This window comes from Bufo bufo, chromosome 1 (assembly GCF_905171765.1).
Source record: "Bufo bufo chromosome 1, aBufBuf1.1, whole genome shotgun sequence".
Taxonomy (NCBI): domain Eukaryota; kingdom Metazoa; phylum Chordata; class Amphibia; order Anura; family Bufonidae; genus Bufo; species Bufo bufo.
The window spans coordinates 30,052,467-30,071,229 of NC_053389.1; positions in this window are offsets into that span (position 1 = coordinate 30,052,467).

The window sequence follows — 18,763 nt, forward strand, 5'->3', positions numbered from 1 at the left end:
ACAACAAAAACTGAGACATGCGTATGGAGGAAACGAATACGCCCAGACTGTTATCCTCCGCACAATCTGGGGACTCTAGTTTTCCGGCGGCTCCTTTGTTTGTGGTCTCTTGGGTTCTGAGGGACAAACCTTTACAAAATGACCCCTCCCCCCACAATGAAAACAAACCTCTGACCTACAGCGGAACTTAGGAGGATTGACCCGTCTAGTGGCGCCCCCTATTTGCATTGGTTCGACTGGATCATAACAAACCGATCCCTGCCCTATAGAGGCCTCCGTAAAATTTAATAGTCTCTGCCTGAGTCGTCTGTCGATTCTTATGGACAGAGACATAGCAGCCTCCAGAGACCCAGGGACCTCGTATACCGCCAGCGCGTCTTTTAATTTTTCAGACAACCCCTGGCAGAACTGACTCCTAAGGGCCGAGTCGTTCCATAACGTATCAGTATCCCACCTACGGAATTCGGAACAATATAGTTCAGCAGACCGGTTCTCTTGCCGAAGTCTACGTAGCTTAGACTCAGCCAGTGAGACCCTGTCCGGGTCATCATATACGAGACCCAGGGCTTCAAAAAACTCCTCCACTGATCGTAAGGCCAGAGAGTCTGATGGTAGGGAGAAAGCCCAAGCCTGCGGATCTCCTTGCAGGAGAGAAATTACAATACCCACCCGTTGTTCCTCACCGCCGGAGGATCTAGGGCGTAACCTGAAGAACAATTTGCAAGCTTCTCTGAAGGTTACAAATTGGTCTCTCCCTCCTGAGAACCTATCAGGTAAAGCCACTTTTGGCTCAGGAGTACCTTGGTTTCCCGTAGCAACGGTGGAACCCAAGGATTGCTGCTGCAGCACTGTTGCTTTTAATCCTGCCACTTCAAGGGATAATCCCTGTAATTGTTTCGCCAAAAACGTAACCGGATCCATAGTGGAACAGAAAAATACAAAGCAAAACAGCAAGCAAAAAAAAAAAAAAAATATATAGAAATGTCATTTTTTTTTTTTAAAGGCCAGATATACTGTCACGACCGCTACCCCAGCAGCAGTCGTGTCGCACCAGACGGAGGGGAAGGGGGACCCTTATCTACGGATGGGAATAGTATGGCCACCCCTGACTAACCCTAAGCTGGCAACTGTCTGCCCTGATACCCTAGACGGGGTGTGAACCCGTGCGGCGAGCAGGATGCCTAAACCCTCAGTCACCCTAATAAGCCTAGAGTGAGGAAAGACCGATGGGAGCACTAGTCACCATCACTCATGTCTAGGAGAACAGCAGGGGAAGACAGCAAACAAACAAACTATAGCAGAGATAGACTTATCCAGTCACGAGCAGAGAAGGCGATCCCAATCACAACAGTCCACGCCGGACAAGAGCTCCACAGCAACACCATCAAACGATCTCCTTCAAAGGTCAGAATAGAACTGGAAGTAAGGACTATATCTGGCAATCACTGCAAGTGAAAGTAAAACTAATATAGTAGCTGGGAGTGGCAGACAGGACTCACCTGAGAAGGATGCCTACAAACTCCCAGTCAGGACAAAAAGGTTCACAAGGCAAAACCCAGATGACATACCCTGAACCACGGAGCAAACTCACAAGCTATCGCGAGTAGCAAGTCGCTGCGACCTTCTCCTCCCAGACCTGTCTGGATCAGTCACAGTCGTGACAGTTGCCGTTACACCTAGAGGCTCTGCTCTCTCTGCAACTGCTGCTCCCTTCCCACTTTGATCCTCAGAACCAGGCATGATGACATTTTCTCTGCCTAGCCCTGTCAATTTCATCCATATGGGTTTCAGCAATTTCTTTGGCGTCTTCCAGGTGTCTTTGTAGTTCTTTTTCCCCATTCCGTTTCCAGTAAAGGGTTCATAGCATCTGGCACGGACATGTCCAGGTCTAGGCCAGCAGATATTATGCAGTATACTATGTGGAACAGTGGATGGCACTGTTGTACAGGTATACTAAATCGGGTAGCAGAATTGGCCAATCCACTCTTTTGTGCAGTGATACAGCTGTCAGCATCTGGATGAGAGTAGTGATGAGCAAGCATGCTCGGCTGAACTGCTGTTCTGCTCGAGCATCGCTATGCTCGGCAGACCCAAGTGCTCAGCCGAATAATTTGGGTGCTTGAATACAATAGAAGTCAATGGGAGAACCCCAAGCTCCCCCTGCTCGAAAGAGAAGAGGGTGTCTGGTTCACAAAAAAAGGTTACAAATTTATGGAAACCCCATCAAAATGGTTTGACAACAGCATTAAGAGGATAGCTGGATGCATCTTAGACTCCTATTACGTACGACATACAATAGACAACCACACAAAGGCTATATGCCAAAAGCCAGGTATATGCCCAATCTATCCATGAGACAGATAACAGCCAGCATACCTTACAATGGCAGCCTTATGCACTATGAGATATTCCAAACCACCTCTCATCTGACTGAGAACCAGTAAACCTCAAAGTTAATTTGCATCTGTTGGATGGCTTGGGTGGACCTGCACACCTAGATCAATATCATTAGGGCGACAAAAAGTTTTCTGATTGTCCTGTTATGGAATATAATGGACACTTGCTTGTCACTTACAAAATGGTGTCTGTCCAAGAGACAACCCCCAGTATGCATTCTATGATTGCAACTATTTGCAGCAAAAACTTGAAACTGTTAGGAATTCCTCTAAGTCTATCATACATATGCCTTAAACTTATTTCCTGTTTACATTCCTTCTTGCTAAAAGACCAATCATGTGAGCCCACTCCTCCCACTTATATGGAGGGTATATAATGTGAAGCCCCCACCTAATAAATTAGAGTTATGCTGTGACCTTATATATGTATGTATCTATCTAATTTGGAGCAGTGTATCCACCTACCTGACCATTGATCAGAACCAGAACAGTCCTAACATAATATTCAATAACCTTTCTATACAGTTTTGTCATGTAAAAACTCATTTGCATAAACATGGGCATATGGGAAAGACATGCAAATGAGCAGAATCTTTCATGAACAGCGCCCTCTATTAGTTGCATAGTGTTATGGCAAGACTATTCACTCACAACAGCGAATAGTCTTGTCATAACACTATGCAACTAATAGAGGGTGCTGTTCATTAATCATGACTCATAAACAGCGCCCTCTATTAGTTGCATAGTGTTATGACAAGACTCTTCGCTGAGATGATATTCGCTATATTGCTCTATATTTGTTTTTTAGAATATTCGTAATATTCTAAAAAACTAATATATAGCAATATAGAGAATATTATGTAATAATTATGTAGTAAGTCAGTGATAATATCTGACACTGGAAAAGCTGGGTAATAACTCAGTGTAGATCACAAGTTATTACCCAGCTTTCCCAGTGTCAGATTTTATCACTGAGTTATTACTCAGCTTTCCCAGTGTCAGATTTTATCACTGATTTATTACCCAGCTTTCCTAGTGTCAGATTTTATCACTGAGTTATTACCCAGCTTTCCCAGTGTCAGATATCATCCTAGTGTAGATTGCGAATATTCTAATCGCGAATTTTCCAGGCAAAAGGCTACACTAATAAGCTTGTCATAAGACTCGGTCTAATATTCTTGTCAGAAGACTATGAAACCAATAGATCGCGCTATTGAGTTATGAACAGCGCCCTCTATTGGTTTCATAGTCTTCTGACAAGAATATTTGTCTTGTCATAAGACTGTGAAACCAATAGAGGGCACTGTTCATAACTCAATAGCGCCATCTATTCGTTTTCAGTCTTATGACAGCTGAAAAACAAGGCAGATTCTGCTCATTTGCATGTCTTTCCCATATGTCCATGTTTATGCAAATGAGTTTTTTATATGATAAAACTGTATAGAAAGGTTATTGAATATTATGTTAGGACAATCGGAAAACTTTTTGTCGCCCTAATGATATTGATCTAGGTGTGCAGGTCCACCCAAGCCATCCAACAGATCTGAAGTAACTTTGAGGTTTACTGGTTCTCAGATGAGAGTTGGTTTGGAATATCTCATAGTGCACAAGGCTGCCATTTTAAGGTATGCTAACTAAGCCTGTCATCTGTTTCATGGATAGAATGATGGCTTGCACATACCTGGCTTTTGGCATATAGCCTTTGTGTGGTTTACGCATCCAGCTATCCTTTTAATGCTGTTTCTAAACCATTTTGATGGGGTTTCCATCAATTTCTAACCTTTTTTATGAACCAGACACCCTCTGCTCTTCCGAGCAGGGGTGCCTGGTTGTCTCCCATTGACTTCCATTATACTCAGGTGCTCAGCAGAGCACACGAATATAGCAATGTGTTCGGGCCCAACATCTGAATACTTTGGTGCTTGATCATCACTAGATGAGAGTTTAGTTCATCTTCTGGTATAGTCCGTTGCCTTGAGGATAGTAGGCAGTGGTTTGCAATTTCTGGCAGCTGTACAGGGAACACAGTCCTTGGAAGAGTTGGGATACAAAGGCAGGCCATTAGTCAGTCTTTTCTGGATGCCCATACGGTAACATGAAACTCTTCTGCAAGGCTGTGCTGCAGTAGTCTTGGTGGTCAGCTCTCTTATGGGTATGACAACCAAAAATTTTGTGTAGTGGTCTATGATGGTCATGGCGTAAGTGTCCCAGGACCAACTGGTTTCCAGCTTGACATGGTCAATGCCCACAATTTCCAGGGGTCTTCAGCTCACAATTGGATGGAGAGGAGATTTTTGGTCGTGCCTCTCTCCTTTCCACAAAACACAGGTCGGGCATTCATGGCAGCAGGTCTTAATGTCTGTCCACATTCCAATCCAATAAAACCCCCACGGGATGGTAGCTTCTGTCTTCTGTGTACCAGTGTCCAGATCTATCATGGTACATCTTCAGGACCATTCTAGCATCCCAGCAGGGCAGTACTATGATGGTGGTCATTGGTGATGGGATCCAAAGTACTTTGGAGCATCTGTCCTATTGCATGAAGACCTGTCTCCTCTATCCCTATAGACAACTCATGTTCTGGATCTGTGTTTCCATAGCAGATTGTTTCTGGCATTCTTCCGCTGGTGAGTCTTGCAGCTCTCCTAATACATGGCTCTCGGACTGGAACTTGATCCAGAGTTCTTTTTTGAGAGGTGGTTCAGGATTGTATTGTTGCTGTGAGCCGGTGACATTCTGTGTAACGGTCGCGTACACACACACACAGGGGGGAGGGAAGTGACCACTGCGCTCCACCCTTACCCCTGGCCCTGCCTACTTGCCTCGCGAGTCCTAATGACAGGGGACAACTGGACGGCAATCCCTAACTTGGAGTAAGTGCAGGGATGACAGACAGACAAACAACAGGACGTGAACGGACCGAGTCAATACCAGGAAAGCTGCAAAGTACAAATGGAGAAAGCAGAGAATTGTCAGGAGAAGCCGGGGTCATAAATACCAGGAGAGCAGAGAAGTACAAGAGGAGTCCTAAGAGAGTAGTCAGGTGGGAGCCGAGGTCACAATACCAGGACGGATGCGCAGTACAGGAGGATCAGGCAAAAGGATGGTCAAGGAACAGGATCAGGTAAGTATTCAGCAGTCCAACAGATAGCCAGGAACATAGAAATTAACAGGCAACCTGTAGCCAGCAGGCTGCCTGTATTTATAGTGGGGAGTGAGGGTCATGTGACGTGGCCAGCGTCACATGACCGACAGACCAACCAGTCGAGCACCGAGTGATCAGCTCTGCGCTCAAGGCAGACTTAGGAGCAGGGAGCCACCCAGCTAGTAAAGCCGCCCTGGGAATGAGGTCAAACACAGATCCTCATTCCCAAAGCTAAGCAACAAGTCTGCGGGCGATGGGGGACCGAGTGCACCTTCGGAACCCCGTGACATTCTGGTTTTTGTTCTTGACACTAGTGGTACTCTGCTGGCCAAATCTGGTAAAGAAGGCTGGCATTTCAACACCTTCCTAGCTGTTATCTGGTTGGGTAGGATCTTATCGAACTGGTAGTCTAAACAGCATCTGCTTTCTTGTTGGACAATGCAGTATTTGTCCAGGGGTGAGAGTGTGGCCGCCAGGTAGTCAGTGATGGCCCACACTAGCAGAAGAAATTCTAGTTTGAAGAAACTGTGATTATGGTTGTTCCTTCAGCACCCTTGAGGGTAAATTACTCTTTCCTTCCCATCTTGCACTTGAGACAGAACAGCGCCAAAGCCTTTCTTACTGACTTCTGAAGTAGAGACAAAATGGCTGGTTGTAGTCAGGGTAGCCTAGGGGGGTGGCTCAGTCAGCTTCTTCTTCAAGAGCTGGAGAGCAATCCTTCATTCCATTCAGTCGGTATTCTGGTCTTCAGGAACTGCTTGGATTCCCCTTCAGAAGCTTTTGGAGTGGCTTGGCAATCTGGGTGAAGTGTGGTATGAAGCACCGATAGTAACGTGTAAAATCTCTTTCATGGTTGTGGAGGTCAGCCAGTTCTGGACCACAGCAACTTTCTCAGGATCAGATATCACACCTTCAGTTGTGACAACATGGCCCAGATACTTGACTTGGGGCTTTAGCAAAGGTCATCCAAAGGTCTTGGATGACCTTTGCATCTTTCATCTTCTGGATCTTTATTGTAACTCACTGGTACAAGGCAAATGATATAGGCCAGCATTTTTCTTAGGGCCCCTTCACATGACCGTATAGTTGAGTGTTATGCAAGCGGGTGTGGATTCACTGCCCCACTGACTGGCTATACCCTGGAGGGGCGTGACTAAGCAACTACCTGGTCTTCACTAGAGACTCTGATGGTGAGGATAGGCTTAGGCCATTAGGGTAGTTGCCAGGTGCCACTCCACAGCAGTCCCAGAGTCAGTGGCAGCTGACCAGGGGGTCAGAGATATCGGTGCAAGCACAGAGGGGAAGTACGTGGTCAGGAAGTCCGAGGTCAGGGCAGGCGGTGATCAAGCAAGGTCCGTTAACGTAGTCCGAGGTCAGAGGCAAGCGGCAAACAAGCAAAATCCGATAATTCCAAAAGCAGGGTCCGGTACACAGCAAAGCAGAACTTGAAAAACACCTTCACACTTGGATCTAGACAAGCTAGTGACCATGAGTTGCTCAGGCATCTTCCTGTGGTATGAAGCGCCTTTAAATACTTCCTGCAATCCAGCCATAGGCTGGTGAGACAGAGGGCGTGGAGAGACACACCCATGCACGCCCTAACAAACAGTACAGGTCTCCAGCAGAAAGTAAACTCTGGCATGGAGCACAGATGCAACAGTTAAGCTACCTGCTGCTCGCGCTTGTCAGCATGGCGCATGGCAGCAGGAGGGAGCCCGGTGGCAGTGCTCGTGTGTAGGTGCAGCAGCACCAGCAAGGACCGCTGAGCTAGCATTGAGTCAGCAATTTTGCGAAACGGGTGTGGACACATTCATTTCAATGGGGCCGCAAAAGATGCGGACAGCTCACTGTGTGCCATCCGCATCCGTACTTCTGTTCCGTGGCCCAGCAAAAAAGATCTAATATGTTCTATTCTTGTCCGCAATTGCGGACAACAATAGGCATTTCTATCATAGGGCTAGTGTTTCTTAGATAGTGTTTCTTTAATTCTACACAGTGATCTGCATAGTTTAGGAGGCGCATGGGCACTCTCCCTTGGAAGACAGTCATTAGACATTATGTGGGACCTTGGGGTGTACTTCTAGGTGGATGGGTTCCACCAGGGCCTAAAAGTCTTGACCTTGGACACCTACGCAGGCTTGGCATCACAGGTGGGTCTCTGTGCTGGGTCATAGGACCACTGGCTGGGCATCTCTGATGTAGGCAGGGCAGATGTCTCCTTTTGTGTTGGCAGAGAGGGGGGCAGTAGGCAAAGACCAGCATAATCCTTCTAGCGTTTCTCTGTAGCAGTTTTTGAGGACACTCATTCCAAGCACTACTGGAGAGGTATTGTCGTCCTGGACTTGCATTACAATTACGCCTTGCTCAGGTAGTTTTGTTTCTCCCACTTGAAGGGTTGGTTCCAAGTAACCATGCACAGGCACTGGCATAATGTTGAGTCAGGACTCTGGTGGTTGCATCAGCAGGTATTTATTCCCGTATTTTTCAAAGATGGCCCGCTGGATGGTGATTTGTGAACCAGTGTCCAGCAGCGTGGCAAAGGGAACCCCATTGATATGGATGACAAATTTGAGATGGTGTCCCACATATCTGGGCATCCAAACTGGATATTTTGGACTTACAGTTCTTCGACCTTTTAACTGCCAACACTACCGTTCCAGGCCACTTTTGCGGCAGTAATTGCAGATGGGTTTACCTCATTCATCAAAGTGTTCTGTGGGCAGCCTGCCTGGGTTTTGGTAGTAGAGCTCTGGAGCATGATCTTAATAGCGTTCTTCAACATAATGTGGCTGGCTGTTACACACAAAAAGCACTTGTCAGCGCAATAAAGTCTCAGTCGGGATCTCAACATCGCACTACAGTGAAATCCATTCATCCAAGGCACTGAGGGAATTGTATTCTGTTTGTAATGCCAGTTTAAATTGCAGTGTGTCCGGCCGCATCTGAAGCATGGTGAATGGCTGGAGCTGGAGAGGATGGGAGTGGTGGTGGTGGCAATGAGGATGATTGTAGTCCTCACGATGGAAAATTCATTTCCTTCTAGTGCTACTTGGGTCTGGAAGGTGCAATTTTTGTTACCTTGGATCACACCATGGACTTTTTGGGGGTTCCTGTCTGATAGTGCTGGGGTGCCCTTGATTTTAATAGGATAGGTCATCAGTATCTAATAGGTGGGGGTCCGACACTCGAGACCCCCACCCATCAGCTCTTTGGGACGGCAGAAGCGCTTGCTGTAGCTCTGCAGCCTTCTCACAGTTTTCCCTAGGCCAGTGACGACACGATCGCTCACGTGGCCTAAGCACAGCTGAGCCCCATTCAAGTGCTAAGTTTGGTAAGCAGAGAGAAGGCCATGGTACTCACAGGAGCGCCAGTGCCTTCTCAAACAGCTGATCGGCGGGGTTCCTGGGTGTCCAGAAAAATTGCGGAACGGGTGCGGACCCATTCATTTAAAAAAAGGTAGAGCATGTCCTATTCTTGTCCACAATTCTTGTCTTGCGGACAAGAATAGGCATTTCGATCATAGGGCCAGCCATCAAAATGCGGAATGCACGCGGCCGGTATTCGTGTTCTGCGGCTCTGCAATTTGCGGACTACAAAACACTTACGGACGTGTGAATGAACCTCAAAAGTCTTGGAAAACCCTTTTAAGGTAAATGAGTGCAAGGCTGAAGGGCAGACAGAGGGGCTGGCAGTTGGATGGGGGAGTCAATGACCAGGCCCATTTGGTTACAATGAATAGAGTCTTTCTTTACTGAACAGATGATGGAGGTTGTAGGACATAAAAAAGTATTAGACACAGTTCAGAGGTATACAGTATAATATAGCAAAACTCTCCCAAAGGTTGGATACAGGAGGTGGCAATGATGGTTCCCTCTAGATGCACTTTGCAATCTTCTGAAATACCCACAGGTATGCACTCTCTCAATATACTTCTTGCAATGCCCAGTCTGCAAAGTGTAGTCCTGATGGTCAGTCCATTTCAGATGTGTGGGGGGTGCTGGAGGCAATTCACCCTTTCCACATGCAGTAAAGTCTATTGCCATAAACATGCGTTTAACTTACTCAGTCCAAGCACAGCTATTAATTGGTCCTTAACCATCAATAAATGTCTGTTCTCCTTCTCTCGGGGATAGTCTCTAAGTTCAGTCTCAGGTCCAGCCTGTCTCCCGGCAACTACACTCACTGCCAATTTTAACTGTTTTTTTGCCTATACACACCCATCTGCGATTCACACAGTGCACAAGAAATATAATATTTAATCATTTAAAATGTTTTGGCAATCACAATATTAAAGGGGTCGTCTCACTTCAGCAAAAAGCATTTATCATGTAGAGGAAGTTAATAAAAGCCACTTACTACTGTACTGTTATTATCCATAGTGCTTCCTTTGCTGGCTAAATTCATTTTTCAATCACATTATGCACTGCAAGCTTCCATGGTTACGACCACCCTACGATCCAGCAGCGGTGGTCGCGTTTGCGTACTATAGGAAAAAACACTAGCCTATGTGCACTCCCACGGTCCCGGCCACCTGAGAGGCCAGCGCTTCTTCCTATAGTGTACAAGCACGGCCACCGCTGCTGGATTGTAGGGTGGTCATAACCATGCAGCGCATAATGTGATGGAAAAATTAATCCAGCCAGCAAAGGAAGCAATATAGGTAATATCAATACAGTAGTAAGTGCCTTGCATTACCTTCCTCTACATAATAAATGCTATTTGCTGAAGTGAGACAACCCCTTTAACTCTTTAGCAGTGATCCATTACAATTTTAAGCCTGTAGCAGTGATCCACTGGTTCACTGCAGCAGTTGAACAACGTGGGCGAGGTGGAAGGCAACTTTTTTTTATTTCTTTGACAATAAAATTTGTTAGAAATCTAGGGAGTCGTGCTTTGCGTTTTGTGTTTCCTAGAAGTATTTGACACATTTGTAGTGTGAAACTGGGTGGGGGGCCCCATACCATGTTTTGCTATTGGGCCCTATGAGATTGGGGTACTCCATGCCGCATAATAGCACATTAAACAAGCGTTTTGCTCATTTGTCAGGCACATTTACCTGTGCTCATATACGCAGAAAGAGATCCGGTGCGCAGCGGTTATTGTCTGGCCGATTCTCTGCATATTTGCTGGATGGTGGCTGGATCTCGGCCGCACCTGGCGGGCATTCTGGTACCTTCCGTTAAAGCTAGGTCCAGAAAGCTCTGCCAGGCTATTCTCAGCCAGAACAGGTGCCCGTGGGAAATGTAGTTTCCTTCAAGTAAATGGCGGTCGTGTGTGGTGCATCATAACAGAAAGAGGAATGAAGAAACCGGAGGCAGAAAGGATTGAGAGAAAACAGAGTGAGATTATCATGGTAAATTTATCTTTCTTTTCAAAGGTTAGTAGAACAAAGGGATCCTGAAAAAAATGCAAGATTTTGGGTTGCATGCAGGACTTGTTGACTTTTTTTTCCCATCAAAAATAACGGATCTCAGACGGAAATGGTATAAATGAGTATAAGATCCGGTTTTCTTTTCTTTATTTTCTGTCCTTTTGACGGATCAGAAGAAAATAACCAGTGATGTGAACCCGGAATGTGCCCTAAAAGTAAATTTGGGTGGAGTTCCTCTTTAATGGATTCTAACTAAGATAAGCGTAAACTGATCACAACGGCATTAGATTAAAGGGATTATGCCATGATTGATTGTCCTTTCTACTGTAGCTCTTTCCCTGTAGCTGCCGCCGCTTCTAAAAATGATATGGCTGGTGGCGGTGTTGAAGATTTCAACTGAGCGTGTGCGACCACCTCAGAGAGGTGGACAGGACATAGGGAAAAGAATTAAACAGCAGGTGGCGCTGTACATTCTACCGAATAGCTCCGTGACTATACAAAAATTTTATTGACATGCAATTACAAAAGGATTCAGATCTAGGTGCTGGTTTGAAAAATGCTGAATATTTTTCATGGCACAATCCCTTTAAATGCTTAGTTCCGAGTCTCTCAGATCTCTATCGGTAGTGGAGACACATCAGCCCCGGTTCATGTAAAGAATGTCCCTGGCAGCTCACGCCTGTCACTCTGCAGTTCACTCTGAGAGGACACGGCCGCGTTCACACTGTATTTATAACCCGTCACCGCTACAAGTCTCTCTGACCTGCTGATTCACCCTTCAGAAGACAACCATTCTACTTCCAAGGTGCCCCTGACCGTGCAGTCTGTCCTACTAACGCCGACCTTGAAAGTCCTGCACTACAGGTAACATGGAGGACATTGATAACAAGGCGAGGGGTGAGGAGGCTGCGGCTCCATTCAGATAAGGATCAAGGTAATATCTGCCATTGGTGGTGGCCTATGCTCTATTCACATTCAAAGCTGCAGGCCAGGCTATTCTTGGCGTTCACATGACAATTACAGGGCTAGAGGTCTGCTAAATTAGGTCACATGTCTGACAGTGGGTGGAGCTAAACTGCCGTCTGTTTCCATGGGCAACCTGCAAAATTTGAAAGCAGCTCTTGATGTGCTTGGAGAGAAATACCTGTTACTAGTCAAAACCAGGACAAAATCAGTAAATTAAAATATCTACATTGTCCAGCTCCGTTGCATCAGTTTTTTTTTGGGGGGGGGGGGGAAAGTGCATTGAATTCAATAGGTCTGTGGTCTACATTTTGCGGCAAAGAATAGGACATATTCTATTTTTTTGCAGAACGTGTGCAGTCCGTTCCCCCCCCCCTCCCCCCCCCCCCCCCCCCCCCCGGACCCATAGAAATGAATGGGTCCCTGTGCAATCTGTAAAGAATACTGATCGGTCATGGACACAAAATACGTTTGTGTGCATGAGTGATGGCCCGGTGCTCCCCTGCCACCTCTTCCCAGATCCCCCACTATTCTTGGTATCCTGGCCTCCAGAGATGATGTTTCAACATGTACCTGTGACCACTGCAGCCAATCACTGGTTGCAGCGGCGACCTCAGAAGACCACCCAGACTGAATTTGAGCAGACCACCCCTTGTAGAAGACCATTTAACATACTTACAGCCTGGTATTTGTGCAGTGTCTGTCCCTGGTTGCTTACCCATCCTCTTGGTGGTGTTAGTGGGGATGCTGGGCAGCGCATGCGCAGAGCACACAGCTGTCTGACCAGATGCTGGAGCGCCCTGTTCCATTAATCAGGAGACACGGTCAGCGGGCCAATCAGGGAGCTAGGTTGACCAATCAGAACTTCCGGCATCCTAACTGGACCTGCTCTCTACTATCTCCTGTGCCAATTATTGTGTCCTGCAGCCGGGGGTGATTTGGCAGTGACAGAGTATTACCGTTTGGCCTGGCGCCGATTTAACTCCTCTCTGGATTAACACTTTTGTACCGGGGTGAAAACCTATGGTGTCCAGTGCAAAGTCTGACTCTGGGAAGCCGAGCACTTTTCAATGCTACTTTGAGTGCTTGTCTCAATGGGGTTTTACGGTGTTTGGAGTCTTTATTAGGCTACTTTCACACTTGCGTTGTTGTTTTACAGAAAGAGATCCATTCAGGATGCATCAGGATGTCTTCCGTTTCGCGGCAAGCTGCGGTTTTGTGTCCGGTCATAAAAACTGAAAAAAACGGATCTGTCACAGAAAACAATCTAAGTCAATGGTGACAGATGAGTTTTTTAGAAGCCTAAAAAAAACTGATCTGTCACCTATTGGCTTTCAATGTATTTAGTGACGGATCAGTGTTTTTTCCGTTTTGATTTCACACAACCGCATCCTAACGGAACGGAGGCATCCTGATGTGTAATCAAAACGGATCTGTTTAATTCCGGTATAGAGATCCTCTGGCGGATCTCAATACCGGGATTAACAAAGCGAGTGTTAAAGTAGCCAAGTAGCCTTAGACATCTTCTATCTTCTCCCAGGAGACTTTTTAATGACTCTCCTTGCTGTACACATCATATGAGCGGCCCGGGGACTGCAGCATGTGATTCAGTAGACTCTGCTGCCCCCTGCTGGATTATAACAGAGGCTCCTCATCCAAACTCTAGTACAGGGATCAGCAGCCTTCGGCACGCCAGCTGCTGTGAAACTACAACTCCCAGCATGCACACTCCCAGGCTGTTCTTGTAACTCCCATAGATGTGGAAGGTGGCTTCTGGGAGTTGTAGTTTCAGAACGGCTGGAGTGCCGGAGGTTGCTGATTCCCGCTCTAGTAGATTTAGTCTGGATAATCGGACGCGCTATGGGAGAAATACTTACCGTATTACCCATTAGACGCACCTAAGTTTTACAGGGTGAAAAGGGGAAAAAAATATTTTGACTACCCTGCATAACCGAAATAGATTTATATTATGACGAAATGAATAACGGAATGCCTCTAAAGACATTCCGTTATGCATTCCGTCATAGAATTGCGTTATGGTCCATGGTAACAGAATCCATAAGGCAATTCTGCTTTTACCACTAAACGAAGCGTGAACGAATTTCAAAATATGAAATTCGCTCATCTCTAGTCACTTTATTGGGGGGGGGGGTGTCACTTTATTAGGAGTGGGGTCACTTTATTAGGGAGGGTCACTTTATTAGGCAAGGTCACTTTATTAGGAGTGGGGTCATTTTATATTGACCCCATAAGATTGTCACGGATGATGTTGCAGATAGCTGGAAGTTATGGATAAACATCCGACTGGCTTGATCCCAAACTAAGGAGCATAAAGGTGACCCCTATAAAACCCTTAGAGCTCTCCCTGACTGCTAAGCACATACAAGGGTCTCAGAGGTAGACGATTGAATGCCCTCGTACCTGGGCTGTGTGACACCTGAAAACCCTATAATAGTGAGGGGACACGACCACCGGCTCCCTGCACTTAATACGGAGGGAGTCAGGGTCACCTAGAATTAAGCCAGCAATGAAACACAATACATTAAAAGGACTTATCTGAACAAGCAGTAACAGAAGTCTCCAGCAGTGAACAATTCAATCCAGGAAGTAGTATAAACCACAAAGTGAGGCAGTATGGGAGGGAATATAAAGGGAGGCAATTAGTGTAAATAGGTGACAGCTGGGAGAAGGAAAAGAGATGACAAAGTGAAACCAAAACAAAGAACATCATGCAAGAGGTACAGAAGAACGTCTTCCAGACCTTCTCAGAGAGCTGGCGGTGACAAAGATGCACTAACTTTTTTTGTGGGGGAAAAAGTGTGTCTTATAGTGCGAAAAATATGGTAATATTTACACTTAAGACGTACCTTCCATAGGTTCCTGCCTGTAAACTGATGTGACATGACGTTACTGCCCGGACGAGCGAGTAAACACTGGGCTGCTGCCATGGAAAGAGTCTTTTCTTTTTCAGAACGCTGAATGTATCTCTGATGTCTTGTAATGAAAGGACATTTCTCCAAATCCACACGGCATTGTAAAACAAAACTGTGAAAATACTGGCGGTAACTCAGGGTCAGTGCAGGACGGGTAATGCAATGTACTGTATGCAGGGGCGTACATAGATCTCATAGGGCCCCACTGCACAACTTGCCCCACCCAGTTTCCCAGTGTGTGGGCATCAAACATTCCTAGGCAATGCAAAACATAAAGCGCAAAGCCCCAGATTTCTCATAAAATTTTAATTAAATAAAAAAATAATCACTCAACCTGTCAGAAAAAGTGGACCATGTGCTTCAAAAATACGGCGCTCAGTATAAACACATTGGGGGAGATTTATCAAAACTAGTGCAAATAAAAAAAAAAATTACCATTGCCCATAGCAACCAATCAAATTCCACCTTTCAATTTCCAAAGGAGCGCTGAAGGGTGGAAGCTGAAAAAATTTCCCTTTGCACCAGTTTTGATAAATCTCCCCAAATATTTCTCAATGTACAGTATTTAAACCGGTATACAATAAATACACTGATAAATACACTTTTACTTCCCTTCACACAGTATGTTATAAAACTGGATGCCTGCAGCCACTAGGGGGAGCTCAGTGCATAGAAATGTATACAGTTACCATTGTCTGCAAACAAAGCTGTAGAATCTCTTTGAACTGAGCTCCCCTTAGTGGCAGCTGCATGAAAATGCAGTTTTCATGCCGGGAAGAGAAGGAGTTCAGAGTCCTTGGTCATGGTACCAGTTGCGTGGTCTGTCTCCATTGAAGGAACACCACTGACTCTATGTACTCAGTGACAGTGAGATTAGTGAGTTTAGCTGTGGAGTATAATATAGGATGTAACTAAATGATTTTCCTATTTCATGACGTAAAGTCATAGTTTTATTAAAGACACGGAGGCGAGTATTGCTTTCTCCTTCTTTACTGACCACCAATAGCAGCAAAGATAAAAAAAATTACATACAAGGAACCATAGCAACCAAGGTCCCTCCCCACTGGCCCCTATAATAGGCCGCTCTTCCTCTGTAACTTCCTCTTTCTTTAAACATTTGGTGCTGACATCCCGAACCTTCCAACGATAACTCCGAACTTTAACTGGAACGGAAAGTCCAAACGCCCATGAAGCGCAATCAACTAGCCAACGTGGCTACACTGTAGAACCCATCCACCGGTAAGACGGCATCCTGCAACACTGGAAGACTTCATCCTGGAAAATAAAACAGACCATAGGCCTAGGTGAAACAAAGATATGAGGACAGAACGTCCGTAAACCATCTACACCACTGACTCCACAGGAATAAAGACAGAGAACAATAAAAAATTGTAAGAAATAATATGCAATACAATGGCAATGAAACCACATTAGGACAACAAAACCTAAAATACAATAACTAAAACGGTTAATAATAATACTTAGAGGCAATGATACATGACCCCTGTAACAAAAACCGCGAGAAAAAAACCCCAAGGGAGGGAATAGGGTGGGCAATACTCGCCTCCGTGTCTTTAATAAAACTATGACTTTACGTCATGAAATAGGAAAATCATTTAGTTTTACAGCAAGACACGGAGGCTTCGTATTGCAAGTTCAAAGCCCGTCTATGATTGCAGTGAACAAATTAGATGGAGGCCGGAAATAGAACTCCCTGAACGTGGTAACCTCGGACCCATCAGCCAGATGCATAACATCCCCCAATGTGGCCCCCAAAACCGCCCAGACGGTGGCAGAGGCCCCACATGCAGAATGGGCCCTGAAGATAGACGTGTCAACACCCGCCAAGGACATGACCCAATAAAGGCCACCGTGCTAACGTAGGGCTAAAAACCCCTCCAAAAAGATGACAAATAGGAATAAACAACCGAAAGCTGGCCGGAGACCGATGTGCCAGGGTCCTGGACTCGTATTCCCAAAGGAACGCCACGGGACAAAAGACCAGGGAGGAATGAAAACTGGGGTAGAACACGAAACAATGCTAGTCTAGATGCGACGCGAAATGTTGCAAGTGACCCCCTCCGGGGTAAAGGAACGTGCGTCGTAATCAAGGGCCCTCACCTCCGAGACCCTATTGCACGAAATAAGACAAAATAACGCCAGCAATGTAGCTGACAATAGCCTAAGTGTGAGTCAGCCACTGCAGGGATCCGTCGAGGAGAAGGGGATGGCGCAGACCCAGAGGGTTACGTAGGAGATCCAACCGGCTCGGAAGAAGGACAGGGATCTCCGAATGAAGGGAACCAGACCTGGGACCCCCAGAACGGAACCACCAGAACCAGGTCCACCCGATGGCGGAGAACCTGCGTGAGTGTCCTCGGGGTCATCGAGAATGGAGGAAACATGTACAGGCGGGACACCGACCAGTCCTGGAGGAATGCATCCATCGCCATTGCCTTCGGGTCCGGATGTCCGCTGGAGAACCGGGTGAGCTGACTGTTGAGTCGAGAGGCGAAGATCGACGGACATCGGACCCCATGAATCCGAAATCGTCGCGCACACCCCGCCAGGAGTTCAACGCATTGATGTGTAAGGAGGGATTCATCCGCCGACCACGGACCCCCAGTGGAGACCCCGTTGCAATGGACACCCCAGCCCCGGAGGCTCGCATCCGATTAGATTGTCAACTCCGGTAGAGATCCAAAGATTGCTCTGACATTCCACGCCTCTAGGTTGGCTATCCCCCAACTCCACTCCTCCCGGGCTTCCGAAACCAGAACCATCGCGTCCGCAAAGGAGGCACCGTACCGAAGATGGGCGATCTTCGGTCGCAGGAGCGCCCGGTAATGCAGTGAGGCTGGGAACCCCGCCTGAAATGATGAGGCCAACAGGACCGAAATGCGGACCAGGTGACGTAACGAGAGATGGGGAGCGAGGAGTGCAAGTTTCAACTCCTAGCGGATCGTCCGCCACTTCGCCGCCGGCAGACTGAGGGACTCCGAGAGTGAATCCACCGTGAATTCTAAGGACTCCATCCTCTGGGCCGGAGCAAGGCAGGACTTCTCCCAGTTGAGGGGGAAACCGAGACCCGACAGTAGGTCCGCCATCCGACGTAGATGATCCAGTGATCCCGCTATGGACTCGTGTATCAGAAGGGTGTCGTCCAGGTAGATGATGAGGCACACACCCCGAGTTTTCAACCACGACACGACCGGACGCAGCAACTTGGTGAAACACCAGAGAGCTGAAGACAGCCCGAACGGCAGACAGGTGAACCTCCAGACCTCTCCTTCCCACCTGAAACGAAGCAGGTCCCTGGAACGAGTGGCTACCGGGACCGTCAGGTAGGCATCCTTCCGGTCCAGTTTCACCATCCAGTCCCCAGGGACTAACAAGTCCCGCAAGAAATGGATCCCTTCCATTTTGAAGAGACGGTAACGACTACCGCATTCAACGAGTGAAGGTTGATGACCGGTCTGATCTGCCCATCTTTCTTCTGCACGAGAAAGATATTGCTGATCACACCCGCCAATGCCGGGGGCGTCGGCTCTATTGCCAACGTCTGTCTGAGGGACTGCAATTCCGCGTCCACCAACGCACGATCCGTGCGTAATAGGGGAACGAGCAGAGGGGAAGGAATAAGATAAGGGGACCCCGTGAGCTCTATGTGAAATCCCCTGACCGTGGTAAGCACCCATGGATCCGCGGTAATGAGGCTCCCAGCGTGGGAAAAAAGCAGGAGTCTGCCCCCTGCACAAGGTACCATAGAATCCCCAAACCGGGGAGCACTTACCCAATGGTCTGCGAATGTTCGGGTTGCCCCGGAAGGAGCGAGAACGCCATTGATGTCCTCTTGTGGCGAAGAACGGAGCTGCGTTGCCTTGGTCCTGGAACTGAGGACGATGTCCACCGGAACCTCTGTATGCTCCACGGGTCTGGAAATTTGCACGGCCGG